This window comes from Lissotriton vulgaris, chromosome 12 (genome assembly GCF_964263255.1).
Source record: "Lissotriton vulgaris chromosome 12, aLisVul1.2, whole genome shotgun sequence".
Taxonomy (NCBI): domain Eukaryota; kingdom Metazoa; phylum Chordata; class Amphibia; order Caudata; family Salamandridae; genus Lissotriton; species Lissotriton vulgaris.
Window position 1 is genome coordinate 44515411 of NC_141700.1, and position 13190 is coordinate 44528600.

A 13190-nucleotide genomic window follows, 5' to 3' on the forward strand; every position below is an offset into this window, starting at 1 on the left:
ATTCAGAAGTGGCGTTTAAGCTCACTTATTTGCGTAATTCTCTGCTCCAAGGCCTCTCCGACTCATCTCCTCAAAGGCTGTGAAGAAATATGATCATAGAGTGCTACTGGCCAAAAAAGCGCTTCAACACCCCATCGGGGGTAGCAAGCGCTAAATAAATGCAAACCTTTTTCCTTCTCCTATCCCTCCGCTATCCTTCTCACTCCAAATATGTCACTAATTAACACCACTCAAATTACTTTCATATTTCACTATACTAATTCACCACTAATCCTTTATGGGTTTCCAGAGTAGTATGCTACTCGCCAAAAAAGTGCTTCTACACCTCATCAGCGGTAACAAGTGCTATATAAATAAGAACCTTTTTTCCCCCTCGTCTATCCTTCCGAATCCAAATAACTGACTAACATATCCACCACTCAAGTTACTTGCATGTTTCACTATACTAATGCAACACTAATCCTCTATGGGTCCCAGAGGAGCGTGCTACTTGCCAAAATGGTGCGTTGATGCCTCATCAGGGTTAGTAAGCGCTATACAAATGCAATTACAATACAATACATCACTCCCATCCTGATGTAACTCCATTGGCTCCCCCGCAAAATCTTCAAAACCAGCGGCATCATTTACGAGCGACCACAATCAGCACCTGTTCATCTTGCAGATGAGCTGCCATTTCTGGGGGGTCATGTCTCACTCGCAGGCAGGACTCCTTGAACTGCTGACTAAGAAGTGTAAAAAAGAAAAAAACAAGACAACAGGCCTTCTCCATCCATGTGCCCAGGATTTGGAACAACTTCCCTATATCCATCAAGGGCGACTCAAGGCTGCTCCACTTTAGGTAAGAGTTGAAGACGCACCTCTTGAAAGACGCCTACATCGCAATGTATTAACCGTCCGCAACCCAGCTTCCTCTCCCACCACGCATTGACTTTATGCTTGTCTTTGACCCTATACAGTGCTCCACTGCTTTTTGGCTAGGGTCACGCTATACAAATACCATATACATACATGCATACACCAGTGCTTAATTTGAGCCGGTGGTTTCCGGTGCCTAGCACCAGCACTTAATTGTTAACACTGGTGCTTGTGACAGTCTGCCGCAAGGTGGCGCTGTCTGGCTAATTTAGAGACGACCACAACAACAGATAATTATCAGTTAATATACATAAATATGACTATTACCTGCTGCCCAAGCCATTGTTCTAGCTTTGGGGCCCTAAAATAATATGAACTGTCGCACTTGTAGGAGTGTGATCGTTGGTAGGTGTGTCTCCTGACGAGAGCCCTGGCACTTTTTTTGGGGAGCAATTATGAACTGACATACATACAAGTCTGAGGTCCGTGTCTACCCACAAGCTCCGATGGGGTGAGCACCCGGAAGCCCGCCCTCCTGGAAACGCGGCACATAAACGCATGGCTGTTGGAGCAGGGTGGGCCTGGGACCTGTTCATGCCCTGCAGCAGATCACATACACTCACACACACACACACACAAACACTGCCCCTCGCAAAAGAGTCCCCCCCACTGGGTTAACGTGTACCAAGTAAACTAGAGTCCTATACCAAGACACCCTACAGCGCCAAGAGGCCATGAGATGCTGAGTGTCACGCTAACAGCCAACACTGCTTTTTTTGTCAGCCTCAGTTGTAAACTTACCACAGACAGTTTGAGAGGCCTTGTACCTACTTAGCGAAGGCAGCTCTGTTCTCTGTAAAGCACATTTCAAGTTGGCAAAACTCTCTTCCCCTCTACCCGCCTCTGCACACACCCTCAGAGTCTGGGATAAGCAGGCGGGTATCAGATCTGTCCTCTTTGTAACACAGATGTGACTGTGTGATAAAGGGACAATAAACCCAGATAAATATGCCCAGTACACAGGGAGCAGGTGCGGTTCAGTGATAGCTGCAAACAAGACGTGTGACCTTTGTCCAATGTTTCTCTGCCTCCTCTCTCCTCTCCTGAAAAGTAAACTTCACCTTTCAATGCCATTGGTATCCAATGCCACTTGTAACGTTGAATCTACAAAGGGCTCCCATTGGAGAAAATTCTGACTATTGCACCAAAAATGCAAGACACCTGTAGGCTTTAGTATTGTGGAAACACTGGGAAAGGCAATATAATTTTGGAACTCAACCAGTTATGAAGTCCTGCCCCTAAAATGCAGGAACACGTAGTGGTGCCATAAAGTCACCAGAGAAAGCTACAAAGCGCCCTGTGCACCTCCTAAAGAAGGAGATGGTAAACTGTGCAAAGTCAGAGAGGACTTCACTTGTGGGTTGATATCAGGAGTGGAGCGGCAGGTCCCACACCTGCCCCGCATGAGCCCATATTCAACCAGGGCTGCTGGACAATCTGCAATGGTTTTTCCAGCCAATGGTGGCTTTTTGGTTTAGTGAATCTTCAGGGGCTGTGGTGGGTTGTATGATGGCACTCCAGATAGGAGTACGAATTTCAGTATCCATGGCGCCTCAATATACCAATCATGGCAGGCGCATGCACGGTTACTAAAGCTTTGTGGGCGGGCCCTCCAATATTTTGCCTGGGAGGAGCCACACAAAAATTGGACTTTGCTCTCAGCTGAATTGCTCACTTTTCTTGGGCCAAGCAAACTCTGCTGATCTCTCCAACCCTGGTTCCCGATCTCCAGTTTGTCTTCCAGAAGCTTCTCGGTTATCTCTGGTTTACCTTTTGAGCTTCCCGTGTAGTTGTTTTTCAGAATTTTTCTTTTTTTTCTTTATCCTTATCTATTTATCTTTTTTATCTCATTTTATCTATATTTAATAAACTTTTTCATGTTTTGCATTTTCTATTTTCGGCCTCCCCAAGCATCGCCTGCACGAAAGGTGCTGCGTTCTTCACGGAACCAGAGCTTGTCCTGTTGCGTAGGTATTTTGGGTACTTGCTAACATGCCACAAACCTTAACCAAAAACTAAAAATGGAGGAGCCGAAATCCCAGGGCTGCAAAGAAACACTGACAAATACACAGAGCTAATAAACAAGAGAGCAAACCACCCATGCTTGGACCTGCGCTGACCTAAAAAGAAAAGACACAGAACATTCTACTGATTTTTCTGGAGCTCGCGAGAACAGTAGATAAGTTCTGGAGGTGGACAATGCGGTGGGCAGTCCCACATAAAAGGACTCAAAATCCAAACCTTAATTTTGGAAGACAACAGGCTCAAACCATTGCTTCAGATTGTGGGTGTCCTGGCAAGACAGAAAGGAAGGCAGCAATTACCTGCATTTTTCAACAGCGGTGTTCATTTAGAGGTGGTGCCAAAAATCTAGTAAAGTCATTTCCACACTGAATGTAAGATGGACCATTAAAGGGTCCAAAAGAAATCATATTATTTGGGTCTGGATTCAGAAAGGCTCACTTTCGGCTTAGTCCCTGACCGGATGCAACTTCATCCGACAACCGCGAATCTTGGAACGAGTTGGGTCAAGCTAGATTGCTTGACTTGAGAAGGCTAACGGAGACACAGAGTCCGGATTGAGAGGCAGAAACAAGCAGCGTTGGACTTTGCTATCCAAAGAGGTTCCCTTGATCCTCAGAGGAGCTCTGGTTAACTTGCTAAAATCAAGACTTGAGGATTTGGCAAATATCTAGTAACCATCGAACAATGGTTTGCGAAGAATAATCTCAAATTTAACTCCTCAAAAACACTCATCTGCGGAGAATGACAAAATCATAACTCCATGTCCTCCTGACCAGTCGAAATGGGACACTTAAAGACACGAGAAGTTAAATAAAGGCATGACTTTGGAGTCAAATCTTTCACTTGGACCCCAAATCAATTAAATGACAAGAGACACAATCTTATGATGAAAACACGTAGAGTTGTCTTCTGCCTACCCAAGGCTTTCACAAAAGTATCACTGGCCCCAGTAATATCCTGTCTGAACCATGGAAATGATCAGTACATTGGACTGCAAAGAAAAAACAACTGTCAAGCGATATACATTCCTGAACACGGCTGAAATATAAGTATGAGACCTAAAAAGATGGGGCCACTTGACACCCACTTCCCAGGAACTTCAATTGGTTACCACAGCCAAGAAAAAAGCCTAGGAAAGGTGGAAAAATATTATTTTTATTGCAGACTGGTAACGGTGACAATCTTTGCAAATTCACTTTGTCTCCATCAAGAAACGCGAACAGCCATGAAAAATGTTCACAAAAAAAAGTGCTCTGATATGGGAATTTTATTATCTGTATTTGTTTTACACTTTCAAAGTTTTTTTTTCCTGTGACTAAGTATGGCTTACTCCAGGTGTAAATAGGAACGTCTCTAACTGTAAAGCACTTTAACGAATTCAAGGACACTGCGCGTTTTTCATCAAACTTTAAATAAATATACAATTTAATAAAATATATAGTACCGTATGATAGGACTGTGGGCCTGGAAATGCTCTAATGAAAATTAGATGTGTGCACTAATACATGTTTTGTAAAGGTGACAAACCTAGTTTGCAGTTGACAATTTCCCCTTAAAAATGGCGTTAACAAGAGGTTTGTCACGTTAAAGTCACCACCAAATTATTTTTTGAGGATTTTCTCATTCTGGAAAAATAAAACTTTTTGGGGAATTTTAATATATATGTTTTTTTACTGTTTCCGCCTACATTCAAATAAACGTCAGCGAGTAGCTAAACCTTTCTGCAAGACCTTCAGCACTACAGACACCTTAAGAATAAATTAGAATATTTAAATGTCCCAAGAGCTTAGAGTCCAAAACTTGGCCAAGAATGAGGCCTTCAACCAAATTCTTGTGAAAATAAATTTCTTTCTCAGGGATAAAATATAGCATAATCCTTTCTGGATCAGATGCTCAATGGTCCCCATTGGAGCATTGGGTAAACCGGATGTCCGGGCCATAGTTCTTTCTGCTGCAAGTGCTTTATACTCCTGACCTCGCTTCAAAGCACAAAGTGCAGTGGTCAATACTACACCATGTCAGTGAGGTCTGACGAGAAGGCCATGAAATATTCTAGCACTTGTGCCAGTCAAGGTAGCCAGGAGCATTATTTCTCTTCAGCAGCAAAGCAAGCATGTGCCTAGAAGAATGTTATGCGCTACTCTCTCAGGACTACTTTCAGTGCTGAGGGGTTTGAGGGCCAATCTTTGAGGACCGCTCAACCCATCGTACCTTGAAAGCAGGCCGCGTCACTTCTGCCTTGTAGGGTTTAACCGCGTCTTCCTTCGGACAAGTCCGACCCGAGATGTGGCAAAACAATCCTTGTGGTTAGTTCCTCACTTCTTGCAGCAGTGTGCCACATGGGCGTTTGGCGTTAGCCTTCATTCTGCCTCATCCCCCACAAGCCATCTAAAATATCTCCTTGTAATGTGCCCTAATAGCGCCCAAAACGGTCTATGATTGTTTAACAACTTTGAGAGATGTCCATCTTTCAGGTTACAAGTTTACATTTACAGAGCTAATGCTCTGATCATGACAGTATCCTCAACCTTTGCACTGAATATTCAAAGTTAAAAAGTGGATGTAAAAAATTTTTTTTTAAAAAGTGGGTGTTGCAGGGAGCCTTCAAAAACCCAAAGCTGAGTTTACACTAGATTGATAAACTACGAAAAATTGCCAAGTATTCCCACATGCAGAATTGAATAGTGGCAAGCTTATTTTTTGTGTAGGGTTAATAATTCCTGTTGGATATTCCAAAGAACCCTTTACAATGGATTCAGTGACATAAGGGGTGTGAACCCCGACTGAGCTGTTATGCAGTACCATTTGTTTTTTCCCACTGGCAAACTATCATTTAGTGCATTGAAAAGTTTGCAAAGTTGCTCGAGTTACCATCACCTTCACCAGAATAAAGGTTTTCTCTACAGAGCGAAATAATTGTCACTGCATAACGAGATACTTTTTACTCTAACCAACGCCAGCCAAGTCGAAAAATAGATGCATTATATTTTCAGCAGCTTTATAAAGTTTTTCTAGGCACGATGGAGTTGATAAGAACAGTAAATGTTTTCTGCATAGTGTATCTTGTGCAGAACACGTTTTTTTGTTTTTAATAAGGATATATAACAAACTGTATAGAAAAAGCTCGCCATTTTCATGCAAATGAGACAAAGTGAAAGTTTAACATAGATTGATGTGAAAGTTGTAAAAAAAAGTTTGCACCTTCGCACTCTCCTATTGAGACAACTTCCCTGGCTGCAGGTGCCTCTTTCGATATCAGTCAGTATTTTTCCTTTCTCTTTCATCTGCCCCATTTTCCCCCCATGAACATACATAATCTAACCACTATAACATATTCTCCCCCAGGTCTAAGATAAACCACTTGAAATAATTAATTCTTAATTTTTAAATATCTGATGAACTGAAATCGCCTGTCCGGTTTTTACTGTCTAAGAGGAAAAAACATGAAACTCGGTCAAAAAAAATGTAAGTGCTATATCAGAAATATAGTTACCTTGGCCCACTTTTACAAGCTTTGCCCAAAGTGACAACTTTCATGAAAAAATTATATTTTGTTAGCTTGTCGGCTAGTTCTTGGAAAAGAGGCTTCGACGTTAAACCCGTTCTTGTTTTCTTGGAACAGATGTGCACCCTGACCTCTGCTTTGAAACGTCTCTTCCGTTCTTTGCTTAGCACTCTGGCGCCCTCTCTCGGGCTCTGGCTGCACTTACACGTGTTCTTCCAATTCTCGATATTATTTCATCATTATACTGTTGTCCATCTCACAGGCGTTTCAGAATTCCTGCTGGGCCGAGTCACAAAGTTTCCCGGCACAATATTTGCAAGTGAAAAAAAACGGCTTTCCTCCAGAATAAAGTAAGCACAAATCACGAAGCCAAAAAATCTGCATTTTTCGTGCGGAAACTAACCACGAATATTTAAATTACGCAAGCGTGGATTACACAAGCAGCCCGCCCTTAAATGGCACGTGAACAGAATGAGAGATGTTAATAAGTAAAGGTGGGAATTGCAGCAGCTGTCCCGGTGAAAAAAGGGACCCGTTGCCCCCCTAAATGTTGCAGACTTCACGGGCATCCATGAATGTTGGAACAGAAGCAGGTGCACGTGTTTGCGAAATCCACAGACCTACACCAGTATTTTACTTCATCCGAAAGTGAAGAACAAACATAAGTTTGCGCACGTAACACTACATTGCTTTCGATAGATCTTACAAGTGTATTTTTTATACTTTCTAGCGATGCAGGGAACCGTTTTACCCATGTAATAACCTTGGAAGGATGAAAGGCTGAGTCGGTCATGCTCGCATTCGATCTCATGAGTGCAGACCCACCCCACGTCAACATCAGTTATCAAATCATTGACCAAACTGGCTGGCCTAAGGGAGAAAAAGTGTTAGCCTACTCGGATCGAAAGGAGAAACGTATGCCCTGCACTGTGACTGAAAGGTTTTCTTTTGCGAACAGAGCTCTATAAAAACACGCTTCAGTCTTAGAATGTGTACGACAAACCCAGGGCACGTGCTCCTGTGCCTGGATCCTGGGCTTGCATTTGTCCAGGGGCGGCTGGTGACATTTGAAAGTGGTGAGGCGTAAAAGTTCAGGATGAGCGGCATGTAGCGAGCGAGCGGAGCATACCTTCTAATTACACTTCCACCACATCCATCCACCCTGAATCCATGACATTCATCCATCCTGCATCAATTACATTCATCCATCCATCCTGCATCCATGATTCATCCATCCATCCTGCATCAATGGCATTCATCCATCCATCCTGGAGCCATAATTCATCCATCCATCCATCCATCCATCCTGCAGCAATGACATTCATTCATCCATCCATCCTGCATCCATGATTCATCCATCCATCTATCCATCCTGAATCAATGAAATTCATCCATCCATCCATCCATCCATCCTGCATCAATGACATTCATCCATCCATCCTGCATCAATGACATTCATTCATCCATCCATCCTGCATCCATGATTCATCCATCAATCTATCCATCCTGAATCAATCACATTCATCCATCCATCCTGCATCAATGACATTTATCCATCCATCCTGCATCCATGATTCATCCATCTATCCATCCTGAATCAATGTATTTTTCATGTCATAAAAATAAGCTATGGTCACTTTAAAACCAAGCAGTGGCCCTAACATTCCGTGCCCCCACCTTCCTACTTGCCCCAATGTATCATTATATTTGAGACTACTCGCTTTGCATATCTCTGCTTTCATTATGTAAAGCGATTCGCCGCACATCAGGCCAGGTTTATGTCCTGCAAATGCCTAAAAGAGACTTATTGTATAGGTGGACACTTCAGTTCGTGGATTTATTACTGAAACAATAGCCCTGGTACCAGCCAATCAAACCGCACAGAGAACAGCTCGCCAGCTGTGAAACCCCAGGTGCAGATAGTTCTTGCCAGTACAGAAACACAGCCTTCCGCGCTCTGATGTTAAGGCAATAAACAATTATGGTTATACATGAACCTTCTTTACCCTTAACCCTCCTCCTCGCAGTGGGACATTTTGTGTGATGAGGGAGCGCAGCGCCTCCACACACAGACGGGAGGCAGGATCACCACCAAAGGTACAGCCCCTCTAAGCCAATCCTGGCAGCGCCAGGGCATGGCTATTCTTCGCCCGTAGCACGCCCATTAGGTGCCCAAAGGGCTCCTAATGGGCATGCGCAAACAGGTCAAAACAGGTCAAACACAAGTGCGCATGCGTGGGCACGGTGCCCTCCGTCCCTACTCATGCGCACTTTTGTTGTGCTGATGCCTGTTGCCCCCCACTGGTCTGACAATCATGTTAGTCAACATGACGCGGACCGGGCGGTCCGGCGTCATGTTGACTGACATGATTGTCAGTTCAACCTCGGCGTCTTTAAACTTAAGTAAACTGAGAGTTTACTTAAGTTCAAAGACGCCGAGGGAGCTGCGGGCGGGGGGGCTACGCCCCCACGCCCCAATGGACGCACCGCGCCTGCATTTGTCACCCCGAGTGTGAGGGTATGCTCAGACGTGAGTCCCGTGCTCTCCACGCCACTGGAATCAAGCTATCCTTGGATGCTTGTTTCCAGTCCAGGGAGGACCTGGCTTGGGAGTTCGGGCTGGACTGTTCCCATGAGGCACAGGGTCAAGACTGATTTGCATATGGCTGGGTTCAAACTGGAATGGCATGGTGATCAAAAAACACGATGGATTTAGGCCCAGATCTCTGTACTGGGGTGAATGCATGACATTGTTCTGCATTCGGTCCATCACCTGTTGTTTTTGCCTGGATCCAATCCAAAGCATGCCTTGGAATGGAAACAAATATTTCAGTAAAAATCGGAAGCACCTACAAAGAGTTTTAATACAGTGTTCCACGTTCCTGACGAGGGCTTTACCACCCATTATTGGCCCTGGGTCGCTCTAATGTCTCCCGTGGTGCTTGTTTGTGGCTGGAGTGTACCCCCAGTATCACCCCGCCCCCGTTTCAGCTCGGAGACAAAGCACAGGGTACCACGGAAAGGCCTGGAGCCGGGCTCGACTGGAGCGTGAAAGGCGCCGTTTCATCTTTGCGTTTCCCGGCCGGGTAAAGTGCTTCCGGGGAGGAGGGAAGTGCTTATCTACCCTTCACAGAGCTTAGTTAAAAGGCCGGACAAGTAATCACGACCACAGCTGCCCTGCTGTCCGCGGCGTCACCCGGCCCTTACATGGAGCAGTCTATTTATATATCTATGTGACGTCATTCCCGGACAGCCTGTGAGTTCAAGGGTCCTGATCTCCTACCCTTTCAGGAGGGCAGCTTCGCCTTTTCAACACGCACTGTATGCAAAACTGTCCACCTTAAGGCGCCTTTGAAAGCATTTCCTTAACGTTTTTTTTACAATTCTTGTTTTTTAAATGACTCGCTGCATCATTTTTTGATTTCCAAACGCTGCGGATAAATACATGCAGAAAGGAAGATTGCTCGAAATAAATTCAAGTGCAGCAGAGAAACCAAACCAAACGTGGAAGGGACAAAAAGTTACAGCACCACAAGAAAGCTAGAACTTCTGGACAGCTGAGACTCGGGCAAATTAAGTCAGTTGTTGTTTCTTTTGGATTCTGGTGGAAAAAAAGTTGTACAATTAAAAAAATATATATCAGGTAACGATCTGTCGTGTTTCCTCTCCCAAGAGCGAATTGCCATGCCGTGACAGGTGCTTCAATTGAAACTAATAAAAATTAGACTTTATTTGTGGGCAGTGTTTCAGGCCACCTGTTTTTATGCTCTGGTGAGTCAATCTTTTAAAGCGCTGGAAGTCTGACATGTGTCTTCTTGCTGTTAACTTGCGGCGGCTATTCTGAGGTTCGATTGAGCAACTTTATCTGACCACGTGCTCGAGGACTTTAAATAGAAAGTGACTTGTATTTTTTTCAATGGTTTAGAAGCCAAGGAAAATTACTGGGCAGACTGCAGCGGTCAAGGCAGGCCAGCCTGCACGCTTGTCAACATCAAGACACCCAAAAAAAAACATGCGAACGTGAGTGGTGTTTAAATGGAGAATTAATAGACTCCATTGCAAAAATAGAGACACCCCCAAAAGGGGACACCGCCAGCTTCCTTTCTCGAATGTCAGTTCCTTCTTTAGACACCCTAGAATAAAACCTCCACTGCATTCGTATACAATAATATTACACGCCCGGTACACAGCAGTGCCAAGGAGACACCAAGCCCTCCCCATCACACGATGAAAATTATACAGCACATTGGCATTGCTTCATGAGATAAACATTGAACTCCACAGGATCAGTTCCAAGTTGAAAAGGCCCCCAGGGGTGCCAGAGCGCTTCACATGTAAAGACAAGATGAACAAGTCAACAGCTCTTGCCTGCCACACCTCGTGGCATTGCCAAAGCTTTTTCCACCTCCAGCGTCCCAGCGAGCTTGCCTGTGAATACCATGATTTTTCTTTAAAAAAAACATTAAAATATTGCCACCCTCTGTGCATCCGCATCGGCCATCTTTGAATGGTTTTTCATTTTTGCATTAAGAATAGTCATTCAAAGATGGCCGCCACATATACTTGCGCTTGTGTGGCAGCCAACATGGATAGGTTTTTCTTTTGTTTTCAGAAAAAACTGCTACAGCCTCGCTTTCATAAGAAGGAACCACGGAGTTATTTTATGCTGAATTTCAGGAATTCAAGCAGCACCAGTCTACATTTCTTTCTGGAGTTTATTCCCACCCTAAACTCCAAGGGATAGGCAATGTTTGCGCTAAGTAGGTTCGTGAGTTACACTGTATGGCTTTTTAGGCAATCAAATATGACAGAAAGGTACCCCCTGGTTTAATTATAGGTCCAATAGGAGGGGGAAGAAAACGACCTAAAACTATTAAAGACCTCTAGCAAACCTATATTTCTTTTAACAATAGCCTGTGGCTTATACACCTTCCTTTTGAGAGGTGACCCAGAGAGCACAGCATCACACATGGTTCCAATCCAGGAAGTAGGGGACAACTGTCTCAACAACACTGGAGTAGTTGATGTAGAGCCACTTTCAAACAAAAGTTTTACGCGGAGAAAGATCAGCGGGTGAACCTAAACATCCTACTCTTAATGTGTCCGTAACAATCATCAGCCTAGCTGAGCATCTTAGTCGCTCGGATAAAAAAAAAAACCAAAAAAAAGACTTTGTGAAGAAGGAAATTGACCAGATTAAGAATGTTCAGTGAAAGAGCCAGACAAGCGTCACAGATATTGTTTCATTTTGTGCGATGCCTGGGGAGAGTGAATAAGGGCGGATGGGGCTCAGATTAATTTTGAAAGGGCGGTGCAGCGTAGACATTTTAAAACAGACTCCAGCCATAGCCTGTATAGTTTTTTTGGCGTGCACTTTCAAAACTCAAACTCGGCCTTTGCTTGTCCTCCGAAATATATAAAAAAAAAAGGAAACTTTAGCGACAGGGCATGAGTCAACCGGTTTCAGAGCCCTCCATTCATCCAGTCCCTGGAGTGCCAACCACTTCATTCACAGGCTGCCAAAATTCGTCTGTAAATACAACGTAAGCAAGGGAAATTAAAATTGGGTTAGCGGACTATTTCAAAGCGTGCGAGGGAAATTTTATAGCCACGCCCTATAGGATGTTGGTTTAAATAATCCTAGACTCTAAAATCCATTGCACAGAATCTGTGACTCACAGATGCTGTGGCACACTTTGTCCCCAAAATAGAAAAGTGACTATTTCCAAAATCCAAACCGGGCCCAGAAAAAAAGAGCTAAGTGTTCGTGAGTACAGTAGTGCACAGATTAGGACTAGCTCGTCTTTAAAAGGCATACAGCCGCCGCAGAAAAGGGGCTGCAGCTGAAGTGGAGAAAAAGTCCATGATTAAATAAATGGTCCAGTAAACCTAATTGTGCACAATTAGCAAACAGCACAGAGATACTTTTTTATGCAAAAAGAAGTCTTCCATTTCTCTGCCAGGGGCTTAATGGTATGTGTGGTTCAGTGCTCACCGATGACACTTTGTGTTATGCAATAAGATGCTTTGCTTTTCTGTCCCAGGGGTTTTAATTTGAGCTTGGCGCAGTGACACAGTTTATGCAAAAAGATGCTTCTCCGATGTGGGTGTGGTCCCCACTTTGTGAAGGCTTATTAGCTGAAGCGGTGGTCCTGATGAGATGCTTCTGTGACGCATGCAAGGGATGCTCAGCTGCAGGAACAATTTCCCAACAGTAGGGTTCTCCTGAGGCAGAGGAAGGCCAGGTGAGGGTGAATTCCTCCCCCAGTAATTATGTTTTCTTGCAGGAGGGGACAGATTTAAGACATAAGGGAGACCTCCAAATACACTAGACCTATGGTAAATATAGGAGATATTCACATTTTCACATTTTAAATTCTCAGGTGAAAGGAAGAGAAGCTTATAGTCCAAGGCAGACCGTTGCCAGGATGCTGTTCCCACAGCTTTCTCTGTTTAACATCTTGGAAGTCCCAGGTGTTTGGGGTTGGGTGAAAATATGGCTTTTGTCCGCCTCACCACAAGTAGCCTAGCTGGGTACCACAAGGATGAGGCAATTGTTCAAGTATAGAGTTTCCGTCTGACCTGAGGATCCTGTCGTATCCGTAGGTCTTTCTAGTCAAATGCGGATAAATATGGATCTTTCTGTCTCGGAGGTCAATTCAAGAGTTTAGATCCTGTGCCAGTGACCAAAACTCTCTCTGGTCCAAAGCCCCCATTTCTAAGAAGATGCAGCCCCTGAGAC